General features: G+C 51.8%; 1 protein-coding gene across 11 annotated transcripts in view; it reads left to right on the forward strand.

Annotated features, from left to right (window-relative positions):
* Positions 1 to 27,507, forward strand: part of CLEC16A (C-type lectin domain containing 16A) — a 207,838-nt gene that overhangs the window by 160,789 nt on the left and 19,542 nt on the right. The window lies entirely within an intron of this gene.

Raw genomic sequence — 27,507 nt, forward strand, 5'->3', positions numbered from 1 at the left:
ATCGGAAGCCTGGCCCAGGTTGGCCTCCGGTGCTGTGGCACCCATAGCCGCCATCCGGGTATTGCTCTGTGTCCCTTGCCATAGGCCACACTGTTGCAACATCCCAGGCCGGGTGGGATCCCTGCTCTTGCCTGGGAACAGTTCACAGGGGAAGAAACAGTGCTGGCCACCTGCCTCCGGGAGACTGCGGGAAGAGGCAGCTCTACTGTGACACATCTTCCAATTTTATCTGCAGGTCCAGGTAATTGTCACAGAGCCATTTGTCTCCCCCTTTCCAAGCTATACATGATTATATTTGATGAAAATATACCTTTCATTTCCTTGGAAGAGATATTAAAGTAGAATATAAATCAGGACTAATAGGCGACTAGCCACTTTGGTATATTTTTCTTCTTCCATTTGGCTTGGAAAGAAACCACAAATTCTGTTTATTGGCCGGTTTTATGTTTATGGCTCTCGCCCCCATGGAATGTTCAGCTCCACGAGGGCAGAGGCCGGTGTGCGCATGGCCGGGGAGGGAAGGGTCAGCAGTGACCGGCGTGTCTGGCGGGCAGGCGCGGCCAGGTCTAGAGTCCGGCTTTGAGGTGCGGTGCTCCATGGTTGGTGCCCTCGAGGATCCGTTCCCCTGACCCACGGTGACAGCTGATTGCCAGAATCTGCCAAGGCAGAGCGGGGTGTTGAAAAGTAGCCCACAGTGCAGTCTTCCCATGAACACCCGTGGACCAGCAGACCCCAGAGCAGAGGCTGTTCCCGGAAGTAACCCTGGGCATCAGGGGGCAGTGGGCTCCAGTCCATGGGCCGGGGCTCTGGCCTCCCTGACCCCTTGTGGGCTCCTTCTGGCCCAGAGGCTGCTCACAGGCGTTCACCTGGGGGTGGGAGGGCTGGTGACAGAATACCACCGTCCTCTGGCTCGGGTCCTACCCAGGCCCTTCCTAATTCTTACCCAAACAGAAGGGCTCTAGAACCCAGCGTGTTACGGGGATCGGAGTGGGACAGCCAAGCAGGTTGACACCCACTGGCCCTCACTGACGGGGGCTCAGCGACATGTTTAAAAAAAGTGACCCTTCCCCAGCTGAGGACAATCAGCTGCCCCCCACCAGCCTTTTAGCTCCAGGGAAGGGACGGTCTGCCTCTTTCACTGCCCTCTACCCTGTTCAGGATAGTCCTGTTGCAGTCTGGCCCCTGCCCCCTTTCCACAATCAGCTCCTCTCTCTTCTCTGTCCTGGGCTCTCTTTGCAGATAATAAAACAACCCAGCATTTCAGCCCCATTGGCTTTCTGTCTGCACCTCGCGAGGGCCAGGCGTGTCCTATTCAGGACCTCTGTCCTCGCGCTGCCCTCTGGCTGGAACCTGAAACCCTCTGTGAGGCTGGTGCCTTCTCAGCGTTCAGGGCTCTGCTCACATTCCTGTTCGGAGGCCTCCCCAGGGGCCCCACCCACCCCAGTCCCCCTCTGTGCAGCAGCTGGGTTTTAGTTTTTCAATTGAGGTGGAATTCATATAGCGTAAAATTAACCATTTGACAGTATACAACTCAGTGGCATTTGGTACCTTAACAGTCTTGTGCCACCATCCCCTCTACTAGTTCCAAAACATTTTCCTCAGCCCCAATCAACCCTGTACCCACTAAGCCGTCACTCCCCATCCCCTCTCCCCCCAGGCTTCTGGCACTCACTCATCCACTCTGTCTCTGGATTTATCTCTTCTGGATATTTCATACAAACCCTACAATGTGTGACCTTTTGTTTCTGGCTTCTTTAACTTAGCATGATGTTTTGGAGGTTCATCCGCATTGTGGCATATGTCAGAGCTTCATCCCTTTTCATGGCCAAATAACAGCCCGTTGTGTGGATAGACCTCCTTTGATTTATCCATTCTTACACCTGTTGGTGGCCATGGGGGTTGTCTCCACCTTTTAGCCAATGTGAATAGTGCCGCTACGAGTGTGTGTGTATGAGTTTTTGTTTGAGCACCAACGTTCGGCCTTTTGGGCCATCTACCTAGGAGTGGAATTGCTGGGTCGAAAACGAATTTAACTTTTTGAGGAGCTGCTTTCCCACAGTCTTCAGAGCCCTCACCTTTCACTGAAGTTGCCCACTTGTCTTCTCATCTGCATCACTGCCCTGCGCTAGGATAGAAGGTTCTGGGGCCCTGTTCGTCCTGCCCTCGATGGCTGACACTTCATGAGCGAGCAGGTGCTCAGTGACTGTCGAAGGCGGGTGGGGACGTGGATTGGTAGCTGGAGGCTCGGACAGGTGAATTGTTCCCAGCAGACTGTGACTTGCCTCGCTCGCACCTGGGTCTGGCTCCGGCCCCAGTCGGTTGGGGCTCGGGGTGCCAGGGGGAGAGTCAGCTTCCCTCACTTCTTATCCCACTGGATTCAGGGCGCCATCTGTCTCTGGGCAAACATCGGAATCACTGAGCACGAGGGCCAGTGCTGTGCTTTCCATAGGTGTGATCTTTGTCAAAGGCAAACAAAGCGGCCTTATCAGTCACTGACCCAGAACACTAAATAGTTCTGTGGAAAGGCAGTGCGGTTCCAGAGCCAGCCTTTGGCAGCTGAGTAACTGAGGAAGAATGCAAGATTACAGTGCACAGGGAGCCAGCCCAGCTGACCACAAAGCCTCGACTGACATCCGGAAAAAAAAAAAAAAAAAAGAAAGGGAGAAAAAAAATCGATGTTTAATTCATAGACCTCAGTTCTGACTTCTCCCCTGGGGAGAACATACTAGGTGCTAATGTCATCTCGTGGCAGTGTTCTCCAGAAACTAATTTTTTAGGCCTGTTATTTTTCTTGTTTCCGATTATAAAACTGGAGCCAGCTCTCTCCTACCATCTCGTCCAAGGGGAAGAAATACCCTTTCTGGAGTCACATGGGAAGGAGAGCCCTCCCCCACCACCTCCCTCCAGTCTCCCTAGCCCCATGTTAACCCCTCCCAGACCCCAGCTTCCTGGTCAGAGCCTCGGGCCACTGGGTTGGTGAGTTACAGAAACTTGAATCTGACCCCCGAGGCCTTTGTTTTTTTTATTTAAAGCAAAATATATAGAGCTGCTAAGCACTTTATGCAGGGTTCTTATTTGATCTGCCTCAGAAGGAAGGTTTTACCATTTTCCTCTTGTACATACGAGGAAGCCACCCACCCAAGGTCACACACACCCGATACCGTCCGCAGCAAGGCTTTGAACGCAGGCCTGCCCAGGTCACACCCTGAGCCCCCACTGCCACCACCTCCAGTCCCTTTCATTCCTGACTCAGTTTTGATGCTCCCGAAGTGACTTCTCCCCACCCGCGGCCTCAGTGGTATCAGGCAAAACCACATTGCTGGCTCCAACCCTCAGCATGTTTCGGACAGAAAAGTCATCTATTTCTGGAAGTGTGGGGTACAGTTTGACTGGAAGAATTAACTGTGCCGGGCACTTTGTATACATTAATTCTATCCTCCGCACAGCTCTGGAAGCGCGTATCACTTGCTCTGCTGTACAGGTAGGAAACAGGCTCAGACCAAGCCCACAGAGCTCCCACGGGTGGCCGAGATCCCTACCTCCACTTCCTGCCTCTGAAGACCATTTGCTTCAAGGCTGGCTTGGTGATGGCTGAGCAGCTCCACCTGACGGCTCTGCCACGTGAGAGGTTGGTAGGACAGAACCTCAGGAGAGAGGGGACTCTTGGGTGGCCCTGGCCCAGGCAGAGCGCTCCGCATCCCTGTCTTCTGTGTGACACACCTGCTCCCGAGTCCTCCCGCTCCAAGCCCGCCTCCACTGGATCAGGGACAAACCTGCAAAGCTGCGATGCAGAAAGACACTCTTCTCCCAGAGCCGCCGCTTCCGAACCAGGCTAGGGTCAGGGTCGCTCAAAGGCCATCCTCGTACAAATTTGTTCCTGGTCTTTCACGAACAAAAAGCAGAAACGAGATTTCAGAATCCTGCCTGAGCAAAAGTAGCAGGATTTGTGCTTCTTTCAAAGCTGTCTGGCAATTGTGTCTAAGAGATCAGCCTTCAAGTGGCTGAGCTGAGTCCATGGGGTTCCTGCTTGCCAGGCTGCGTCTCGGAGTCCCCAGGGCAGCCGTGAAGAGAGAGCCTGAGGATACTGTCAGGCTGGGAGCACGCAGGCCTCGGAAGGAACCACGTTCCCAAACCAGGGCCCACAGTGTTTCCCCCTGAAACGTGCACCCCCCAAAGACACTTTCCCAGTAGACACACCAGCACTTGTCTGAGGAGCCCTCTTGTGAAATGAGCACTCAGTAGGCAGAGCCAGCCATCGTGCTCCAGACAGGCTTTTCCGGGGACGCGGAGGCTGGGAGGAGAAAAGAGTTCCGAAGAATTGAGTGTCGCTTCACTTGTCGAGGTCATTACCCACCTCCGATGCTGAAGCAGCTGAGTGCCCTGGAGCCTTCTGGCAATGACGGTGCATCAGGGAGTGGGTTGCCGGCAGAGAAAAGCTTGGGAGCCCAGGCAGTGGGGTGTGGGAAGAGACCAAAACCCCAGCTTCATGCTGCCATTTGACCTTGGCTACACCTTGGATTGTTCTGTGGGCTCGGGCAGGCCCACACGGGGCAGCCTCGCTGGCAGCACAGGACAGGCAGGCGTGTTCCAGAGCAAGCGGCACAGCTACTCGTGTGCGTGCCTGTCCCCGCCCCCAGAGCGCAGCTCCTGTCACTTCTCGACTCCGGACTTCTTAGTATAAGTGAAGTACGTTAATTGCAGAGCAATTGGAAAGATGGAAAAGTACCAAGAAAAGATAGAAAGGATAGACTGTCCGGTGTCCTGACCCGTTGTTCTTTCTGTTCATCCTTTGTGGGGTTTCTTTTCTCAGCAGCAGTGCTTGCCCAGGTGAGAGTCAGCGAAGGAGGTGGCTTAGCACAGCCCTGGAGCAGACAGTCAGGTTCAAGTCCTGGCTCCACCTCATCCTCGTTACGTGGCCTTGGGCCAGTTAGTCACCCCTCTGGGCCTGTTTATTCATATAAAAAATGGGGATGATTCTTAGCAGTGTGAATGTACTTAACACGACTGAACTGTGCGCTAAATAATAGTTAAGGTGGTACATTTTATGTTATGTGTATTTTACCACAATTAAAAAGGAAAAAAAAGTGAGGATGGAAATGTCACCTACCTCATTAAGCTCCCGTGAGCATAAAATGAGTTAATTCACATAAGTGCCTGGAACAATTGCCTCCCCTTGTGCAGCGTGCAGTAAAGGTTATCTCAGTATTTTTTATGGTCGTTGTTATTAGTCAAGGCTGACCCTTGGGACCCCAAATGATAAGTTCCCTTTCTACACGTGAAATCAGTTTGCACAAACTTAATAATCCAGGGGCCCCTCCTGCTGTAAATAACAAAAAAAAAAAAACACCCCGCAGTTGTACAGATTTGCTCATTTCAGAAAGGCTTTCATCAGGTGCTGATAAAACACCAGGGCAGAATTTCCTTTCCCCTGCAGAAGGGCCATGAGAATTCTGGTCACATGATTTGCCTGAGGTCCCACAGCTCTAGAGGCAGAGCCAGGGCCAGAGACGAACAGAGACATGTCCCCTGCAGCCCCGGGCCCAGCACATACCCGTGCACCCCTGACACTGGCTGCCATCATTGACTCCACGCCTGCCTGAGCCGGGCAGTTCCCACTGAGCCTCGCAACAGCCCTTGGGGGCTGGCGCCTTTCCTCAGTGTGCTGACCAGGAAACCGGAGCTCAGAGAAGGGGAGCACCTGGCCCGTCGGCTTCCCACTCCACGAACCCCTGTGTCTTCAGTCCTGAAGATTATCCGGTGGCAGAACACCTGAGGATCAGGTGTGCTTCAGGAACCCTGGGAACTATCGCTGTCTCCCGTTCCAGGAGCACAGAAACCAGCAGAGAATGTGACCGTATTCTGTGGATGCAAGTCTCCGCGTCTAAAGGGAAAGTCCATAAAGTTATTTGAAGAAACTTTCCAAGCCTTTTCCTATTGATGTTTCTTTTTTGCTGCTGAGTCATTTGTTTTATTAACTGCAAGTTATCATTAGCAGACAAGTGATTACAAATGCTAAGGATCGAAGGCTCGTTTGTGGGATAAAACTCAGAAACTGAGAAAATTCTAGCCCTTAATTTTATCTCTGAATTGGAAAAAGACCACTTTGATTTGATTTGACCTTTTTTTTTTTTTTGCCTTAAAATATCTCCCGACTTGCTCAAGGAACCCCAGGGTTCCCCCTGGAACAGGGTTTGAGTACCACTTTACCACTTCCCAAGAATCAGTCATAGTGCCCACGTTGAGATCTAAGAGGATGAGATGCCAAGTAAGCGGCATTGCTTAGTGTACAGACAGCTGGAGGGAGAGTTGTTAATTCACGAGGACCTGCAAAGCGGGAGAAGAGCCAAAACAGAAGGTGGGGACGGGACACAATTATAGCACTCACAGGTTCACAGAGGCCTAAGTCATTGGGTCTTCCACATGTCCTCTCCTCTGTGCCCTAGACGGCCCCCTCAAAGCATGGCAGCTCCTAGGGGCCGGGGTAGGAGACCACCAGGAGAGAAGGAACTGGGGGCGGGGGACAGGTGAGGGAAGAACTGGCTTTTTTTTTTTTAAGGACTTTAAAAATTCCAAGGAAGTTACATGATGCATACGCTAACTAGGGTCGGGAAAGGGAGGATCTTTCTGAGGTCTCTCGTGAAGTAAATAAATGCTGTGCAGAGCTACATATAAAGAGGACCAGATCAGGGAGAAGGACTTATAAACAGGTCGTGCAGAGCAGAGAGGCGGGCATGGTGGGGATAACACGTGCGAAGGCTTGAGGGAGCAGGTAACATTTGATGTCACGGCCGTGAGACATGATTAGACACAGCCTGGAAAGCTAGACGGGGTCAGATGGTGAAGGGCTTCTGGCCCTGCTGAAGGGTTGTACTTTTATCCTGGAAGCAACAGGGAAGGGACTAAGGAAGAGGAGTGATGAGTCGGGAGGCTTGGGTTTTGATTGACTGGAGTTGGAAGGGCAGGGGAGACAGAGGTGCCAGAAAGGAGCGAAGCACCCTCCCTTGGCGCTCACCACCGGTGCAGTTTGAGGCTGTGCCCATCTTATGGATGAGAACAAGTCTCCACAGAGGTACCCTCTTCCTTAGCTTGGTATATATCCTTCAATACCTTTTCAGGGCATTTACGTACTATACTTGTACTATAGTATTATATTGTCTTTTTTTTTTAACCTAAATGAATGCTATTTTCGCTCAGCAGTATGTCTTGCATTTGTTTTATGTGAGTTCATAAGAGTGCCCTCATTCATTTTTGACTGCTGCGGAGCAGTCTGTCATGTGGGCAAACTGTTGTTTATTTAGCCAGTCTCCCATCGATGGATGTTCAGGTTGTGGCCAATTTTTTGTCTTTAGCAAATAGGAGCGCCTCCCTGGCCCCTTGCATAAGGATTTCCCTGGGGTAAGAAACATGAAGCGAGTCCAGAAATATGTAGGCCGTGGAACTAACAGGATTTGGTGACCAGTGAAGTGGGTGGGTGGAGGGCCACAGGGCTAGTTTCAGGCAAAATATCAAGGAGCCTCAGTTTCTCTCGGAATGTTCTCTGTGTATTTAACAAGGGCATTTTGATGATCCCAACTTCTGACCCAGGAAAATCCTCATTACTTGTGGATGTTTTTCTATCCAGAAGGCCTTCAGGAGCTGTGATGATTGGAAAAGTTCCCAGGGGCTGGCAGGGGTCTCCAAGGGCCAGCGCACCCATGGCTTGTTGTCGCAGACAGAGTGTGGTGGCAGGACAGAGCCACCAGTGGGGTCTGCCCCTACCTCCTGGCACCCCTGCTGAGGGTCCGGCTCTCTGGGATACTTTTCTCTCTGTAGCCAGCATCCCATGACTGAAATACAGCTTCCTTTATTTGTGGCTGTCCAGCTATGGCATTTTGTATAAGTGTGCTTTTCTCCAAAAACACACACACAGAGTTTTTTTTTTTTTTTAACATCTCAAATCCCCAAAGGGCCAGAAGTCAATATTATCCCAGCATAACGGGAATGGCTGTTTTGTGACATCTTTCACACTTAACCAGCCTACTTCCTTTAAGCCCCAGAGTAATCACAAAAACATTCCAAAGCCCATCAAATTGGGGCTGATGAATTGTTTTACTCTGTCCCTGTCTCTGCCTGCTGTGAACTCAAGTCCTTGAAAGCTGCATCCTTACAACATGATTTGAGAGTAGACACTTTAACTGTGTGAAATACTAAGTTCAGACTGTGCTTTGCAGTGACTCCCGCCAAAATATTTGTGAGTTTATAAAAATTCAGGTGCGTGGTGTATGTGGTACGTACTTCTAGCGTCACAGGTTTTTTTTAAGGCTCCAGGATAAAAGTCCCTTTTATTGAATGCCAGCTATGTGCTAGGCACTAGGCCAGTTGCTTTACAGAAAATCAGGAGGTAAATATGTGAAAACTGTCCTGTGACTAATCCCACTTTTGCAGATGGGCAAGCAGAAGTCAAAAGCAGAGTCCCTTGCCCCGTGTCCCAGAGAGACTGAGCCTGGTTTCCGACGCCTTCTCTTTCTAATGCTTCTGCCTGCTTCCTGAGAAAGAGATTATCTCCTGCTCGGTGTTCTTTCCTTTCCTGCTAAGTTGACTTGAAGCCTCCGTGGTGCTTCTGGGGTAAAGCTGCCCTTTGTTGTGGCTTTCTGAGTGTGTTGACTTCATCAGCTACAGTTGGGCCTCAGGTGCTGGGTCCCATGCACCCTCCAGCTTCTTGAATCGAGCAGGTCCCTGTCAATGTGATGGAATGAGCCTCCCCTAAACCGCCCCCTGCCCCCCCACTTTTAGTAAACTGGAGAATGTTCTGAAATAGTTGACATTTATAAAATCTTGGGTGTTTTGGATAAACGCTTTGTGTGTGTGTGCCAGATTTCCTGCCCGATGCCCAAGGGAGATGTCCACCCGCTCAGAGCAGCATCCTAGCACCCTGTAATAGTGCCCGGGCCTGGGGGAGGCTGCGGCCCGCTCATCGTCCCCTCTCTGATCTCTTCACCCCACCCTGAGCAGAGAGCAAATGCAGAAACCACCCTGTACTGACTCCTGGCCCCACTGGGTCAGCCGAGGGGCCCTCCATGCCAGCTGGGACACCCACAGGAAGCTGCTGGCCTCAAGCCACTTAAAGGATACCAGCATTTGGGCACCAGTGTGTGCCACCATGCTGTTCAAACCTGCCACGTCCCTGCCAGGGAGCCCTTGCCACAAGAAAGTCAGGGGCACACGTCCTGGAGTCGGCCCATCTGGGTCTAACTCGGTACCTGCCCATCAACAGCTGTGTGATGTCAGGAAGTTCCGTAAGGCCCCTGAGCCTCAGTCTCCTCTTCTGTCAAATGGGGCTGATGATAGGACCTGCCTCGCTGGGGCAGCTCAGCCCTGTGGGTGCCTCACGCTGTCCCAGTATCTCAACAGCTGCTTGTTGAGGGGCGGGGGGGAGCCAGAGGGCTCGAGCAGCCCGCTCCCCTCCCCTCGCAGGGCAGCTGGCCCAGCTCCTCCAGGCCGCTCCGCAGGGAGCTTGCATGTAATCTCCCCAGTGCCCTCAGGCTCTGCCAGGCAAGGGCACTTCTGGGCAGCTGCCCTGATAGAGCCACCAAAGAAGGAGCCCCCGTAGGCGGCATGCAGTCTTCCAGCACCTACTGCGGCCGACGGCCACGTGGGGGAGCACACATAGAAATGGGGTGACCGTTGTACTAGAGATCATGGGGGCAGTCACCACAGGGGTGTTGCCTACAGGACCCATGCGCTGGAACGCAGGAAGTAAGGTGCGGGGGTAGGGGAGCAGGTGGCCGAGGTGGGAGGGGGCCGGCCTGGGGAGGGCGTGTGGATTTCATACTGAGCGCTCGGGGGAGGGCTGCGCCTGATTGGTGTCTGTCTGCGCTTGCGTGGCTGCTGGGTGGGGAGTAGATTGGAGACAGCGGTGCGGGGGCCGTTGGGGTCCACCCAGGAGCCTGGAGCCAGGTGGGCAGGGGTACACCCTTAGCTAGCATGGTCGGTGATGTGTTTGGGTACAGCTTGCCAGGTTGTGACAGATCTGCTCCTGAGGCTGGGGCTCTCCCCGCACGTCACGTAGCACCTCAGGGTTGGCAGAGCATTTCCCACTCGTGATCTCAGTAACACCACGAGGAGGGGGAGATGGAGAAACTGAGGCTGGAGAGGCGAGGTGACCAGCCAGCTCGCACCTCCAAGAATCAGTAATGTGCTTGGACCTCTGCCCCGCTGAGCCGTTCCGAGGTTGAAATGTCTCAGCGGCTCGGGCAGCACTGAAGAGGGTTTCTTGAGGCTCGCCACGTTGCTAGCCTCAGGCTAGGTGTCTCCACACTCAGGGGTCATGGCAGCCTGCGGGGGAAGGCCCTGTACCACCCCCACCTAACAGGTGAGGCGGCTGAGGCCCAGAGGTTAAGTCACACGGTGACTACGTGGTGGTGTCGGTCACTCCAAGGCCACCTCACCCCACAGTCTGCTCAGTTCAGTGTCCAGGGATCCTACTCAGGGCTTGGGGACCTGAAGAAATTCTTGGCCTCACCCTGGAGGAGTCACAGTTGGAAGCTGAGACACCATAATCTCAACTCACACGTGATGTCCCCTCACACGTGGTTCCTGAGCTCCAGTTTTCACTACTGGGCCAAGAAGGGTTTTCTGAGCACACCTGTCAGAGCTTGCTGATAAATCAGGCCTGAGATGCCTGTGCTTGGCTGGCAGCACTAAGTGGTTGTCTAGGTCTCCTCAAGCCAACTGACATTTGCCCAATAGGTGTGATGTATCAACAGCTTTTTCTCCTACTTTTTGTAGCTCGGGCTGGCTCTCAGCCAGAACTCTTTAAAAAGTACATAATAAGGTGCTGATCTGCAATGGAAAATGCTGGTGCACCAGCCAAGCACAGAAGCCTCTGCAGCAGAAATTTAAGGTCTGCTGGTCAAGGATACATTTAGAAACCTTCTGGAAAGTTCTGGGGCTGGCAGAATATAGTCAAGCCCTGCAGTGATGTGAGTCTGGGGACTTCTTTAGCTCTTTGCCTTCGTGAAGCCACAAAGATGGGTGGGTTTTGGGGAAAGCAGTGGAGTTCACCTTTTCATTCATTCCTTTGTTCTACAAACATTTATCGAGCACCCACTGTGTGCCAGGTGCTGTGCTTGGGTTTGAGGTGACAGCCATGAGCAAACAAGACATGTATGGCCCTGCCACATGGAGCTTGCAATCTTATAAGAATAGTAGGCGTCATTCATAGAATCCTACCAGTAAATAACTGGTTGATAACGGGGAACCTGGCCTTCTCTAATGGGGATCGGGAAAGCCTTCCCTGAGTAGGTGGTGCGTGTTGACAGTGGAAGGTTTCATTGGACATACTGGATGGGGAGCTAAGAGGGTGTTCCAGGCAGGAACAGCATGTGCGGGGGCCCCGAGTCAGGAAGGGACTGAGCCACAGAGTGAGGGGAGCAGGCTCCCCTGGCTGCCCATCAGTGGTCCACCTTCTGTGCTTCAAGGTCTGTTCCACGCATGTTCACGGATTCATTATCTCACCTTCAGAACCTCCTGGGGAGAGGTAGGCACGTGTTCATTTTGCATTTGAGGTTTTCTGAGGCTCAGGGTGGGTAAGTAACTTACCTGGACTTGCACAGCGAGTCAGCTGCACGGGTGTCCATCCTACCTCTGCCTGACTCTGACTCCAGCTCATAGCCTCCCTCTCTATGTTCTCATTTTTACTCTTCTTCCGTATCCTTTGTTATTACTGACATGGCTCAGGGGCCTGCCAGAAGGCTCAGAGCCCCATAACTAACAAGCCCACTGGAGGAGAATTCCTTCTAAGTTATTGACCTCAAATCTGCAAACAGCCGGAAGCTCAAAACTGTGCCTTGAAAGTGTCTCCTGTCCCCAGCATGTGGCACTTTCTCAGCAGACCACTCAGTTGATTGACTCTCCACCTCACTTCATCCATCTTAGAGTAAGCACGTCCCTGAATCTCCGTCAGGAACCGCATCCAAATGAGGGACAGCGGTGCCGTGCCCGAGAAGCCGAGGGGGCTGAGCGCACTGTCCAGCTTCCCAGGGCGTCCCCCCAGCCTCAGGCTAGAGAGTGGCCTCATTCTCCCACCGCCACCGGGGTCATGGGGCCTCCTGAGCTCAGCACAGCCTTCGGGTCGGCTCCTTGGTCCTCCAGGCACGTGGGCTTGTCCTTCCACGGTCCTGTACCTCCGCAGCTTCCGTGGGGTGGCCAGCTAGGTGATCAGGAAGTCAGTCAACTAGAACCCCTACGCTCAGCTGGAGAGGCGCACAGGCACTGCCCCCACGGTGCCCGGGGCAGAGGCATAGCCCTTGTGGAAGCATGGAGTCCCAGCCCAGGCAAGATCTTCTTCCGCCTGAGGCCCTGGCCCAAGCCAGCCTACCCCTGTGCCCTCCATCCTGGCTACGTGTTTCTAGAATCGCCTTGGAGAGCATTTGAGAAGCCCCAGTGTCCATGCCCAGTGCAGCCCAGTTAAAACAGTGAGACGAGGGTCACTGTGTTTGGTGACTCGCCCTGGCTCGTTCAAATGTCCACCCAGTCTTGAGAACACGATCGGAGATGAATTCCTCTTAGGTGGCTTTACAAGAGGTTTCTGGGTGACCACTGGGGTCAAATGCTGTGTCCTGATTGTCATTCCTTTAACCCTCAAATGTTCACCGAGCATCTACCATGGGCTTGCATGACACGGGGCCCAGCATGACCGAGGTCCCTTCTCCATGGACCAGCAGCCTCGGTGGTCGCCTAGAGATGGATTGACAGCTTGGCAGGCTGCGGGGTGCTCAGTCAGGAGCTCTCCTCCATCAGAGCAGCTGCCGCTTAGCGAGTTTGGGGGAACCAGGGGGTCTGGTATAGGAGCAGGATGTATTCGATACCCTGGGCCCAGTTTCAGGAGAGGCCAGTTCTTCAAACTTGTCCCACTTTCGGGAAACCTTATGAGCACTGCCCTGCGCCACACTCTGCCAAGACTGGGGAGTGGAAGGTTCTAGACAGACCCTGCCCTCAGGGAGTTCACAGTGTCCTGAGGAAGACGACGCCTTACCCACTCTTGCTACATAGTCTGGTCATGCATGATGGTGTGGGAGCCCAGGACAGGGGCGCCGGCCCTCCCAGAACTGGAGGGCAAGGAGGGCTCCTGAGGGAGGTTTTGACGGATGGGCTAGGTTAAATGTGGGGCGTCCCGGGCAGGCAGCAGTACCCAGGCTGTGAAAACCATGGTGTGCATGTGCGTCCTGCAAGCAGCCTGAGCCATGCAGGCAGGAGGCGGCAGGAGATTAGCCCACGCAGGCATGACCCCCTGTGCCTGTCGACCGTCCTGGACTTCATCAGAGGGCCCAGGGAAGCACTGATGGACTTCAAGCAGGGGGGCTAAAGGCTGCCCACTAGATGACCACAAATAGCTGTCCCCAGGGGCCAGCCCCAGGCTGGGCTGCCCACGGGATCCCATGACCCACACTTAGCTGGAAGGAAGATGCGGCGGAAAACATGTCTTCACGTAGAGCAGCTGGAGACCAAACCACTTATCCATTCCAGGGCCAGAGCTCACCCAGCCCCAAGCGCTGTCTGGGAAGTGCAGCCCCAATCCAGTCCCCTCTCACCACTGCACCCCATACCCTAGGCCAGGGGTTCACTGACTTTTCCTAAAGGGGCGTGTGATGTCTGTCAGAATGAGGCTCCACCTGCAGCCTCGCCGGACAATATGCAAATGAGCAGGCGGGGCCTCATTCCAGCCACACTTCACTTATAAAACCAGGCCCATTGCCTGATTTGGGGATTTGGCCTTCCGGAGGTTGTTTGCTGCCTCCTGACCTTGGCCTTCAAATTCCGTCGTGCTGCTTCTCTCCATGGCCAATTTGGTATTCTCAGCACCGTAGCTAGAGAGATCCTTTTCAGGTGTAAGTCAGGTCATGTGTGTCCTCTGCTGAAATCCGTCACTGTCTCCCATTTTACTCAGGACGAAAGCCAAATTCCTCACAGTGGCTCCCGAGGTCCCACACAGTCTGCTCCCTCTGCTGCTCCTAAGACTGACCTTGCCTCTTCCCACTGTCCCCTGGCCACTCCACGGCAGCCACAGGGGCCTCAGCTGAGCCTCCACTGTGCCACATGCCTCTGCCTTGCAGCACCTGCACTGGGTTGGCCTCTGCTTAGAACACTGTCGTCCCAGGTACCTGCCCGGCTCTGTCCTCTGTCTCATTCCTCAGACCTCGCTATCTGCGAGGGGTCTTCCCTGACCATCCTGTGCCCCACTCCCAGCCCTCCAGACGCCCCCTGCCCTGCTTAACTCTCTTTGTCGCACTCATTCCCTCCCAACAGTTTCTGTTTCTTCATTGTCTGCCCACCCCACCCCCCCAATCCCGTCCCATCCCATTATTGAACTGTAAGTTCCAAGACGGCAGACACTGTTTTGTTTACTGCTAAATGCCCAGCTCCTGGAGATGTACTGAGAGGCATATAGGTGTTGCTTAGAAGGCATTGGGTGGATGGATGGATGCATGGATGGATGCATGGATCAATGGATCGATGGATGGATGGATGGATGGAGCCAACAAGTCTTCAGTACACCTTTACATGCTAGACATTGTTCGCTGTGGACTCAGGGGTGAGCAAAACAGATCTGTCCCTTTGGAGCTCCCAGGCCCTGTGGATGCCATAGATAGTCCAGAACTGCTGACCGTGATTGGGGCCCTGAAGGGACCGGCCAAGAGCTGGGACAGTGTGCAACAGAGAGATCTGAGGGCAGGAATCCATCCCAGACAGGAGCCCACACAGATGGGAGAGCCATTGATGCCTGGGCCCACAGGCTGCCCAGATCCTCAAGGAATAAAAACATTACTGTCCATGTGACATCTGCTGCCAGTTTGGCTGGACACACAATTCCCCTCTGTGATCAGTTTCCACCCTGGCCACATAAGTGGGGCCCGAGACCTCGGTCCTGCTTCCCAGGAAGGTGTTTAGCCCCAGGCCCCCAGCAACAGCCCAGCTCTCCTCCCCTCGTTAGTGAAAAGGAAGGAGAAACTGGACCTGGGACATTTTTCTGATGAATTCTGTTGGAAGGGATAGTTCTTGGCGCCGGGCCTGACATGAAGAATGAAATGTTTTATACTACTCACAGAACAGATGGCAGAATCTGGAGTGGGAGTTTCTTGAAAAGGCCAGATGATGGGCTCATTCAGCATAGTCGGGGATACATGTGTTTGTAACCCCCAAGTTAATTCACAACTAGCTACACAGGGGATGAAAATGTTCTAAAATTGATTGTAGTGATGGCTGCATAACTCTGAATGGACTAAAAATCATTGGATTATACCTTTAAATGTATAGATTATAGTTATGTGAGTTATACCTCAATAAAGGTGTTGTATTTTTAAAACCAGTTCTAAACTAGTAGGACTGTCACAAAGCTGTCATCTTTTTCTGACGACCAGATTATCTCATTTGTGTCCCATTTAATTATAAAACAGTCCGATTTATGCAACATTTTCCTTAAAGCAATCCAACTGTGAAAAAAGAAATTGGAACCCGCAAAACATTCTGGAATAATTTGGAAACCTTCATGCAATCCAGTCTCACCTGGCACCCTTCCTCTTCCCTAAAATTTGCCTTTTTTCCATTTCTTTTTGACTTTGAAGAAATGACTCTGTTCTTGCTGGTAAAATAGCCTCCTGTTCCCTTTCCTGTAAATTATGAGATAAGTTTGCATTTCATACCTTTCCAGAAATCTCTGTTGATTGTGGTCTGACCTCAGAATCATGACTTCTGGGAAAGAAAGTAGGTATTAGAATCACTGCTGCAAGCATTTGTTGAAAACCTCTGAAGTAGCAAGGGTTCATTTGCGTTGTGGATCTGAGACAGAAAACAGGTGAATGCTACCTGCTGGTCGCTCTGCAGGTCACTTCCTGGTGTTGGTAGATGACATGTCAGCCACTCTTTCCAGCTCACTCCAGTGACTTTTAAAATTTGATCCTAAATGCCCCACGTTATTTCTTGGAGATGCTTAGGGCTAGTTGTGCTCCTCTTTTTTGTGTGGTTGAAACTGCCGAGGGGGTCTGGAGCCCTGGCTCCGAGCCATGCCTAGTGCTGTGACTTAATAATGCCAGCTCCTGTTAACTGAGCAGTTACTATATATCAGCCCCTATGCCAAGCATGGTTGTATGTATTCTTCTCATTTAATCCTTACAACAATGCATGAGGTAGGGATTATTTTCCTCCATATTGTACTCAGGGAATCCAAGGCTCAAGGCTCCACAGGAGGTCAGCATCCCAGGGCTGGGACTTGAACATGTCTGTTTCCAAAGCCCACACTCACACTCGGATGCCTTACCTCTGTTTCCCTGTCCATACCCTGGCACTTAGACCGCCCAGCCCAGTACTCCATCCTCCCGTCCCTTCTCTGAGGATAGCTGTGAAAGCACAGCGGTCTTGTAGGATGGAGAGCAGCTCAGATACTGAAAACACTGTTGGCACCCACCACCCACGCATGGCAGTGATGGACCAAAATGCTCTCCTTCTAGTGACAGGTGATGTGCCCTTCACAGGCCCGGAGGGGCCCCAAAAGAGACGCTCCAGCAGCTCTGTTTAGGAGGCAGGATGTGCTTCTGTCCAAAGAAGTGCTCTTACGATTATTTATTAATTGTGAAAGGGAAGAAAAAAAGAATAGGGTTTCCTGGAAAGGGATAAAAGTTCAATATGATAAACTCCCAAAAAGCAGTCAAAGGCCAAAGAAAAATAAAGGACAGAGAGAGTAAGAGAGATGATGAATCAAAGTGGCAAGTGTGTGAGCAGCGCCCCGGGAAGGGGCCGTATTTCATGGCGATGGAGGTGTGGCGGCCAAGCGGAGCACGAGCGAAAGGGGGTGGTGGTGGCAGTGAGTCAGGGAGAGTGGGACTCAGCCCTGTAAGGTCACCAGGGCCCTGGGGATGAGCTGGCAATGACAGGAATGGATGGAACCAGTCATGTGTCCGCTGTTGCTGCAGGCCCCTTGTATGCATTTGTGGCATTAACGCATGCATGTAGAAAATTGTCAATGGAAACTGTAAGGCTACAAGAAGAAGAAATCACCATGGTCCCTCCACCCCAGAAAAAACCATCACTAATATTTCAGTTTACTTCTTATCTGTGTTTTCTCTGTTTTTTATTCTCTTTCTCTTTTTTCCCTAATTCTTAGTTACCCAAGAAATGCATGAGTTGACTCTTTATTTAAAAAATAAAATAAAATGTTACAAACGGGACCTAAGTCCCCTTTGACTACTCCTCCCCATTCCCCCCACTCCCCGGACATCCACGGTTTGGCTCATCTCCTTCCAGAACCTTTTCTGTGCAGTTGCATCCATATGTGCACCCATAGCCAGTGGGCAGCGCAGGGCCTCAGCCCTTCTCGGCAGTTCTGAAATCCACACAGCACTGAGCACCAGAAGAGTTTTTATAACTCACTTGGTGGCAAAACCTGCCCTGAACTATTTATAGGCTATTTATAAGACTTGCAGGGACTTCCCTGGTAGTCCAGTAGTTAAGAATCAGTCTTGCAATGCAGGGGACGCCGGTTCGATCCCTGGTTAGGGAACTAAGATCCCACATGCTGTGGGGCAACTAAGCCTGCGAACCACGGCTAGAGAGAAGCCCGAGTGCCGCAATGAAAGATCCCCTGTGCCGCAACTAAGACCCGAAGCAGCCAAAAAATAAATAAATATTTTTTTTAAAAAAAAAGAGAGACTTGCAGATACCATTTATTGTGAATAGACTTGGTTTTTTCCTGCAGAAATTTAATAGGTTTGGTTTTTAGCTGCCTAAGACCCAGCTGAGGGTCTAAAGTCTAGAACATATCCAGCCTCAAAGGTTTAGGATAAGGGCTTATGGATCTGTGGTTGTCTTATGATTTGGGCTGCTTTTTTTTTTTTTTTAACCTAAACAGAATCATCGTTCTGCATACCCTTCTGCAGCTTGCTTTTCAGACACCACTGTGAATCACAGATCTTTCTGTGTCAATGCGTATAGATTTCGCGCATTCCTTTTCAGGGTTGTGTAATATTCCATAGTGTGGATCCACGTATTCCTTTGGCTGGGCGTTTTAGGTGTTTCCTGGTTTTCGCCACCCCGGATAGTGTTGCTGTGGGCATCCTTGGACGCATGTGCAGCCTAAGATCAGAGCTGCTGGGTCATGGGGTGTTTTTTGTTTTGTTTGTTTGTTTTTCCCTTCTCCCTATCCCCACACACCTGCTATTCCCTATACAACAGAGGGTTCCTTTTTTTAAATTTAACTATAGTTAATTTATAATATTGTGTTAGTTTCAGGCATACAGCTTCAGATTCTTTTCCATGATAGGTTATTATGAGATATTGAATGTAGTTCCCTGTGCTCTACAGTAACTCCTTGTTGTGTAGGGGTTTTGTTTTTAACAACATTGCTATCATGCCAGAAGCATTTCCCTGTGCTGTCAAGTATCTCTTCCTAATACTTCACTTTTCATGGCTACATATAGTCTGGGTCTGAGTATTCATTTCTTACAGCTGCTATAACACAGTACCGCAAACTGGGTGGCTTAAAACAACAGAAATGTATTGTCTCACAGCTCTGAAGGGTGGAAGTCTGAGATCAAAGTATCAGCAGGGTTGGTTCCTTTTGAAGGCGATGAGGAGGAATCAGGCCTCTCTTCTGGTTTCTGGTGGTTTGCTGGCGACCTTGTTGTTCCTTGGCTGGTACACACATCAGCCCGATCTCTGCTTTCACCTTCACGTGGTGTTCTCCCTGCACGTGCCTGTGTCCAAATGTCCCCCATTTTAGTAGAACACCACTCACATTGGATTAGGGCCCACCCTAATCTCAACTAATTACATCTGTGGAATGACCTTCTTTCCAAATAAAGTCACATTCTGAGGTAGTTGGGGTTAGGACATCAACATGAGAATTTGGAGGAGACATAATTCCACCTGAGCAGTCTGGAGTTTAGCAGATATTTACTTAGCCAGGCCCCGTATATTGGCTACTTAAGTTGTTTCTATTGCGTCATGAACCACCCTGTGATGAACCTCCTTACACAGAAATCTTTGTCCGGGTTTCCAGTGATTTCTTTAGAAAGCATTCCTTAGGATCAGTGAGAATGCCCATGTTTAAGACTCTTGATAGCCCCTTGCCAGGTTGCTCTCCAGAAAGCAGAGTGGGGGATGCCCATCTGGCCACACCTGGACCCCGTATGTTCATCCCCCGGGCTCTCCAGAGCTGCCAGCCTGCTCAGCACTTCAAGGCAAAATCCTCTCCACAGCATGTGTGCACGTGCTGCCAGCATGGGCCCATACATCCTTTCTAGCAAGGATTTTATTTTATTTTATTTCTTATTCCTGCCAAAAAGAGAGGGAGTCCACAGGTTAACAGCAAAATGGAAACCATAGCTTCAAATGTCTGTTTAGGGCACGTTCTCTTGCAGCCACGTATACGAATAAAGATTTCAGAAATACTGGGCTCTCTGGGCATCAGGCATGAAATCAGTCAGTGAAATATCACTCACAGGGCAGCTTGCCAAGAGAGACCAGGAGAGAGAAGTCAGTTCTCTGGTCAGTTCAGTCCGTAAGGCCCTCGGCGGTCTACATCACCTCACTCCCTCTAACAGCAATCAGATAACAAGCACTCAGCCACTTTGGGGTGCGGGGCTGGCCGGGGAGGGGGTGCTCTTGAGCCGTTCGAAGCCAGCCAACCTGAAGGCTTTTCGGGGTAGATTTTTGAGAGCTGGAGCCGGGTGAAGACCTCGGGTAGTTGGAGTTTAATACACAGGGACTTGAGGGAATGAGGCAGCAGAGGACTCTTGGAGGAAATTGGGGGCAGGGGGGTTGTATGCGTGATGAACAGCAGGACAGGGCCGGGTGCTTGAGTACCACCAGCGAGGACTGGGAGTCCGAAGACAGACGCTTCACTCAGCAAGGCGAGGGCCAGCTGAGTGCAGAGACCAGAGAGCAGGATGCAGGGAAGGATAAATTTAGCCGGCGTTTCAGGGGAAAACATTGATCTCAAATGTAGTACTGTCTTTTAAAAGAAAGTGGAAGCTGCAGGCCGGTCATTTGGGACAATTTCTCTTGAACAGATAAAAGCCCAGGAAAAAGGAACACTTGTAGCCGGCTTATTCCTACTGGCAGATCCAGAGGATCTTCTTTGAACAGGAAGGCGGCTGGTTTCTGCAGGGGCGTGATGGATGGTCCACCCCCAAACCCCCTTGCTCGTTCCCAAGAAGAGGTGCTGCTTTGCTTTCTGGCAGGATTTGAGGTTTCTGTTTCCATCCCAAATGTTCATCCTCGCAAGGAGTGACGCACAGCCCAGGCTCCGAGTTTGCTTTGCTGCTGGCCAGGCTGCTGACATCCGATGTGCCTCGTGTGTCAGAGCAGGGCCACCGCCAGCCCCCGTCCCAGTTGTCCCGTCACTGAGCAAAGGACTTCTGGTGGCTGTAGACAGGCTTTGTTTTTTTTAAACTGGACACCTCTGACATTCACGTGGCATCGCAGGCATCGCTTCTACCTGAGCCAAGCCAAGGGAACCGCGGTTCGTCCCAAGCAATAGAGCACCTGTCTGAATGACGTTTCCGCGACCTCGCTCGCCCAGTGGCAACAGCATCTTTCATGCAGCCTCACTCTGACACTGCTCCCTTGTTTGGAAGGGGAAGAGAGTCCAGTCTGTCAATATTTGGGGCACTAATCATCTGCATTCGGGCGCCAGGGGTCACTGAGAGGCTGAGACGTTTCCAGGAATTCGTGTCTCTAAAGACATGGGGCTGACCGTAAAGGATATCCAGGGAGGATATGAAAGAAAGAAACCCAAATCTCAGCCCCACCCCCCACTCATTGTCCATTGTGTCTCAGATTCTTGGGAAGAAATGAAGTCAATGTACACGGTGATGTGGGTCCAAGTTAATAATAAATGTGGAGGAAGGAGAAAGGATGCTCAATATTTAAACATTGCGGAGCGCCTCGTTTGGTTTGCCAGTCACTGCCCTCCGCGCACTTCCTGGACGGGTCTGTAAAGTCGAGCATCCTTTCCCTAACTCTACAACTGGCATCTGATGCTGGTGATTTAGAGAGAGAGGGAAACGGAGCCTTTTCTAGGCAACCCCAAACCGGCAGTATTTCTGCCTGTTTTCTGCTGGCTTTCTGAAGGGCGGGAAGAGAGATGACAGTGTGGAGACTGAGGGTTTTATGACTCTTCAGGTGCTGGAAAGGAGTTTTTAAGCTTTGGGGTCATGTCTCGAGTTGTCTTTAATTTTCCCATACTAGCTTCTCTTGGAGCTGTCTTGTATTTTAACGTAATTTTTGTGCTTTGGTTCTTATTTCTGGCTTAACAGTGAGACACTGTGGTCATGTTTAGGAGGAGATGTCTGTCCAAGTACCCCCTTCTGGATACGTTCCTTAAAAAGTTGCCTATGATGCAGAATTCTGTGAATCAATTCCTTTTTTCTGCTTGACACACATTACATAAAAGGAAAAGCATTCCTTTGGGGGGAGGCAAAAAACATTTGGCCCCAAGACATAATAAAATCATGCTTAAGGATGCAGCAAACTTTAAAGTCTCTTGGTTAAAGGAAATCAATACTTTTATGATGAAATATTAATAATACTAAAAAAAAATAAGTCAAAACTACAAATGAAGAACAGCCGGGATGATAGTAACGAACGCATTAGCTTAGCATTTGCAAGGAAGCACAAAGGGAAAGCACAAAGGGAAAACCGGAGCCCACCTGAGAAGCCTCTCCAAGCCCCTGTAAGCCCCCTTTTCAGGCATCTTCCATCAAGAAGACACACACCTCTCCTTAAGTCCCAACATCATTGCCGAACATTTTGTTAAAGCCGCTGCCTTTTGGAAATGAAAAGATGAATCTGAGCTGGAGAAAGGGCCACACGCATGTGAGCACAGACACACACACACACACATACACACACACACACACAGCTGTAATGGCAACTGAGAAGGGAGAGCTAGGGAAATCCACTTGTTTGACTACACAGTACCCAGCCGACTGTGTTCCCCTCCCCTTCCTCCAGGAATCGCTCCAGTGGAGGTCTTTAAGAGGGACGAATTCATATTAGGTTGAACCATAGGAAATTTCTGATTTTATTGGTCATGTTGGTTGAAATAGGGGCAATTTCATACGGTTCCATAACACACTCAACTCTTCAGTGAAGAAGTACTAACAAACAGAACACAGTCTTGTGTGTCTTGAACCCAAACATAACAGATGAGATTTTAAGAATCTAGGTGAAAGTAACAAGAACCCCATTTTTCATATACTGTTTTCATATAAATCCCTTAAACTCAGATATTTAAAGTTCCTTTAGAAAAGTCCCGTCTCGGGACTTCCCTGGTGGCGCAGTGGTTGAGAATCCGCCTGCCAATGCAGGGGACACGGGTTCGAGCCCTGGTCCGGGAAGATCCCACATGCCGCGGAGCAACTAAGCCCGTGCGCCACAACTACTGAGCCTGAGCTCTAGAGCCCACGAGCCACAACTACTGAAGCCCGCGCGCCTAGAGCCCGTGCTCCGCAACAAGAGAAGCCACCGCAGTGAGAAGCCCGCGCACCGCAATGAAGAGTAGCCCCCGCTCGCCGCAACTTAGAGAAAAGCCCGTGCGCAGCAACAAAGACCCAACGCAGCCAAAAATAAATAAAAGAAAGAAAGAAAGAAAAGCCCTGTCTCTATGAACTCCTAAAACCTTCATTCCTAACAGCTGCCACGAGGAACGATTCTGCTCTGTGTTGTGTTGTTTGCTCTAGCGAGCTGAGCCGTTTCTTCTGTCACGTACCCCAGGTGTAGAGACCCTCATAGAAATGAAACTCCCCAGTTCTTGCCTCATTGGGCCCATATTCCAGAACCAAGTATCTGCTCTCAAGGCTCCTCCCACATAGATGACAGAGCTGTGTGTCCACTGCCTGGTGGCCTGTGTCCCACAGCTCTGCCAGGACAGAAGGTGACAGTCCCGTCCACTCGGCGACCTCAGTTGTGGCTTGTGAAGCTTGTTCTGGGCTGATACCATCACGATCTCTGTGTGGCTCCTCACACTGCCTGATCCTATCTGCCCCATGGAGTTCTAGATAGCATCTCCAGGTCTCACTGCAGATGATGTGTCATCGAACGTCATCGTCTGTCCGTCTGGCCTAACCCCAATCTGTTAAGGCACATGGTCAGAGACCATGATGTGGCCCCGCTGCAGGCGTGAGCCACCCCACTCTGCAGAGCCCCGGTCCTGCAGACACACACACAGAACCAGGACCACGGGTGTGCAGGATGCTTTGGGAGTGTGTTAAGTATGTGTGGACTGCACAGGCAAAAGATCAAAACTAGTCCCCTGGCCCCCTTGCACATGGCACCTTGTAGAACACACGAGGCAGGGCGCACGTGTCAGGATGCAACATGTGCCCCCTGGCCTCACCCCCTTCTGGCCTGAGAGCACAGAGCAGGGCTGATGGGATGAGAGGCTTGCTGGAAGGAATCAGTGAGAACCCCAGGAGGTTGTCCTTTGCAAGCAGGGCTGTAGCTGACCCACCCCAGCCCTGGCCAGTGGTTCCAGGTTCAGGCCTCCTCCTGGGGCCAGAGGAGTCCGGGGTCGGTGACCCCCTCCCTGCGTCTGGAAGCGCCCCCTGATCACTGTCTAACCCGCCTCCCTCTCGCTGCTCTTTCAGCCCTGTTTCCTGCCTCCGTAAAGAGGCAGCCAAGATGGCCACTGGTGGGCTTTCTAATGCCTTGGCTGAGAGACTGTTGGCGGGGCTCTCTGCTTACTGTTGTACAGACGGTAATGCCATCGGAGGAGGGCAGGGGCTGGGCAAGGCAGGGGCCTGGTCCTTGGGGATAAAGCCCAAGTCCTGGCAACCTTCAGCTTATGCTACTCTTTACGAGATTCTCAGAGGTCAAGTCCAGCCGTGGCCCCCACATTGCCAGCCAGCCCCCCGTGTCCGAGGCAGCGCAGGGACACCAGCATATGAGGTGCCGACGTTCACATGGCCCTGACGGCCCCCCGGCAGCCAGAGGGCCACTTAGACCTTGGATCTTAGACACTTAGACCTCAGATCTCTCCCATGGGTGGCAGCCCTCCCGGGCAGGCTTCACCCGAGGGCGAAAACACTTTGAGGGGCAGAGTTGGGACAGAGATGGCACACAGAAGACAAGATACCGAAAGAGCATTCCTGCAGGTTTTCAAGTATAGTCCTTAAAATCCAAGAGGGTTTATCCGTGGATAGACAGCTGTAGGCTAAAAGATTCTGCAAGTTCCCAGCTATTTTTATATAGTGGACATGTCGTCCCCTACAAAGCAACCGGAAATAAAAGTCTTTAAGCATTTTGAGGTGCAGCCAGTCAGTGATCGAGGCTCAGCCGAGGGAGGCAGTAGAAACACCCTCTTCCCAGGTCAGTCCCCTGGGCCAGACGGGAAATACACACAGAGACGGCCAGAAGTCACGGAGGGTCACCAACGTGGGGACCGTGTGTTGCCCCTAAAGCCCAGAGTCTTGTGCCCACAGTCCTGAAACGGTAAATCGTGTGACCCACTGCGGGGAGATGGAGGAGGGTCCCTGTGCAGACACCCTAGTTTTCTGCCTTCACTGAAGCTTCAGGGTCCTAGCAGGGAGTGAGGGGACTGCAGGGGGTCCCCAGGGTCCTGCCAGGCTGCAGGGTGTCTGCCATTCTGAACCCTGACCCATGTTGGTGACTTCCTTTATTTTTGTGCGAATTCCTTAGAGGAGGCCTGCGTGAGCACCTGGCCTCGCCTGGCCCAGTGGGTGCGCCGCTGTCGGGCTTGACTCTGCACCCTGCTTCCGCGCCCCCCATGTTCTTTGAACAGTTGCGGGTACTTTGGCTTTTCTGGTGTGGCCCCCGACTCCGTGGCTCCCAGCCCCCATCGCTGGGCACCGCTGTCATCTTGCCGGGGGGGATGGGCTTCAGAGCCAGCCTCTCGAGTCAGAAACGTGGACGAGAAAGCTCTGTGTCGCCTGTAGACCCTGTGGGCTTCAGGCTGAGTCCCACAGTCAGTCCCAGCCCAGCACCTCCTCTCTGGCCCCAGGGCCCAGGCAGGCTGTGCTGGGAGGTGAAAGGGCAGAGCCGAGGAAGGAGCCAGCGAGGGGAGAAATAAGACCACGGCTGTGCTTGCCGTCTTCGGCTTTGTGCGCGAGGTCACGGGGCTGATTGATTTTTTTACTGTTTCCCAGCATTGAGGAGTGGTGAGAAAAATACGAACACTGCATCCTCACAACCTGAACCACAGCCACGGGACGAATTTGCTGATGAAAGGCCGACCCGGGGCACTCCCCCGCCCCACGGTCCTCATTCCAGCCTGGACTGTCGAAATGCAGGGCCCGGGTTTTGTCAGGGTGGACAGCCCTCCCCTCCAAATCTTAGATCTTTTTCCTAAAAGAGGTCTCTTGAAAAGTGGACTTCTTTGAAGCACATCCATATGAGCCTTAAATGGCTTGGGGTCATGTCCTTCAGACTCAGAAGGCACACACGTCAGGAGCTGGGCAGGGTGGCCTCGGCTGTGATGGCCCCGGTCTCAGCCTGGAGCAGAGGCCCACGTGGACAGGAGACGTGCTTGGTTTGACTTGCTTGGGGCTGCCTGCTTCTTTTTTTAAAAAGGGAGGTGAAGCGAGTTGTCGGCCATTTAAAAGATCAGGAGGTTTTACACCAAAATCCAGATATCCAGCTTCTCTAGAAGAACAGGGAGCCATGGCCACGTTCTCAGGTAGCAGCAGTCAGGAGAGGCTGCGGAGCTGCAGTTTCCAGTTTTCTCCAGTCTCCACCAGTCCCTGTCATCTCCCTGACACAGGCTGAATGTCCCATGTATCGTGTTGATTTTCCTGATAGAAGAGAACGGTTTCTCAGTGCCCATGTCGCAATCCAACAAGGGGAAACAGATGGCGAGTGGGGGGACTGTCTGCCTTTCACCCCTGGCCTCTCCTCTTTCACCAGTGTTACCCGTCCAAACTTGGTGCTCGAGTTTGCAGCCTGTAGGCTCGAGGCTTTGAGGTTCCCCCCTGACATGTCTGTGATTTTCAAAGGTAGCCTCTGCAGAGGCTCTAGAAAAGACAGGGGAAAGGAAGCCCACCCTTGATCAGGCACCATGCAGCCAGGGCAGTTCCGTTTTCATCTGGCATATAAACTAGAATTTCACTTTCGAGAAAAAAAGTTTGCAGAGTGCTGTGATGTGCTGTTATCTTTCCAGAACGAGGCCCCATCTCCAGCCAGGCAGCTGGATCTTCTGAGAAGCTGCCTTCAGGGACCTTGCCCAGGAGGGTGTAATGGGACAGGAATCTTGCACATGAGCTGGGATGTCGCAAGAGCTAGGTCACTTGGGACAGTGTTCCTTGAGGTCTTGGCTCCCGGGAAGCGAGAGCCAAGTGGTGACCTCAGCTTCCCCTCCCTGGAAGTCGTTCTGGTACAACTTTTCACTTTCTACCCACCTTTATTGTTGGACTCTCACCGTTTAGTTTGTGTTTTCGTGGCTTTCAGCGTTTAGTATTTTCATTATTTAATAGCCATGGCATTTGGGTTTGGGTTTTAAAATGTCAGTCACCTCAAATCCTTCCTGGAAGTGGGAGAGCTGTAGGAGCGTCTGTAGGGGCGAGGCTGTGGGGTGAGGTTCAGTGGTCACGGTCCCCGAGATGGAGTCTAAGCCAGTGGGGTTCCTTCCCCTTCAGCTCTCTAGAAGGTCCCTGTGGAATCCCCTACCTGCTCAGGTAGTTTTCACATTTTCCAGTTTTTAACCTGAAATAGTTGCACTTCAGTCACGTAACCAATATCTGTTACATATAGTTATAGTGTGCAAAGCAGCACAAGCTCTGGACAGACCGCAGAGGTCAGCTGGGGCCTCCCTGCTCCTCGGAGGTTTAGGAAACCTTTGGCTCAGACCCCCAGTTCTCTTGCCTGCACACGTGCAAGCCTCCCCACCCTTTACTCTCTCGTGGTCCCGGCTGTTTCCAGGTCTTGGCCTTCACGTGTAGTCTCTGTGTGGCCTGGTGTGAACCCAGATGGAAACACAGTTCCTTCACTGTGTCCACCAAAAAAAGTCCACTTGCACCACACAAGGAAAGAGTTGAAGGAGCATTTCCTAAAGATTTGGGGGGTCGTGGGGGTCACCTCCCCTATCTCAATTACCCCTTCTCCTCTTTCTCCTCACTCCACCTCTCCCAGATTGCCCCCAGGAAGTGCAGGGCAGCTTTCCCTACACTGGAAGCTCTGGGGGCCGGCTAGTCCCTGTCCCTACAGAGCTCAGCTCACATCCCTGCCTTAACAAAGCTTTTTCCCAATTGTCAGTTAAGATTAGGTTCAACTACATAATAGAGAAAAACCCCAAAGAGTTTTATTTCCCTCTCAGGGAGAGGAAGCCTGTATGAAGGTAGTCAGGGGCTCCACAGAGGCATCAGGGACCCAAGATCCTTCCTGCTCAGTGCTCTGCTGTCCCTAATATGTGATTCATCCTCGTGGGCCATGACAGCTGCTGGAGTTCCAGCCATCACATTGATGTTTCAGGAAGCAGAATGGAGGAAAGCATACCTCCTTCCTTTTAAGAAGCCTTCCTAG

The sequence above is a fragment of the Eubalaena glacialis genome, chromosome 13 (assembly GCF_028564815.1).
Source record: "Eubalaena glacialis isolate mEubGla1 chromosome 13, mEubGla1.1.hap2.+ XY, whole genome shotgun sequence".
NCBI lineage: Eukaryota > Metazoa > Chordata > Mammalia > Artiodactyla > Balaenidae > Eubalaena > Eubalaena glacialis.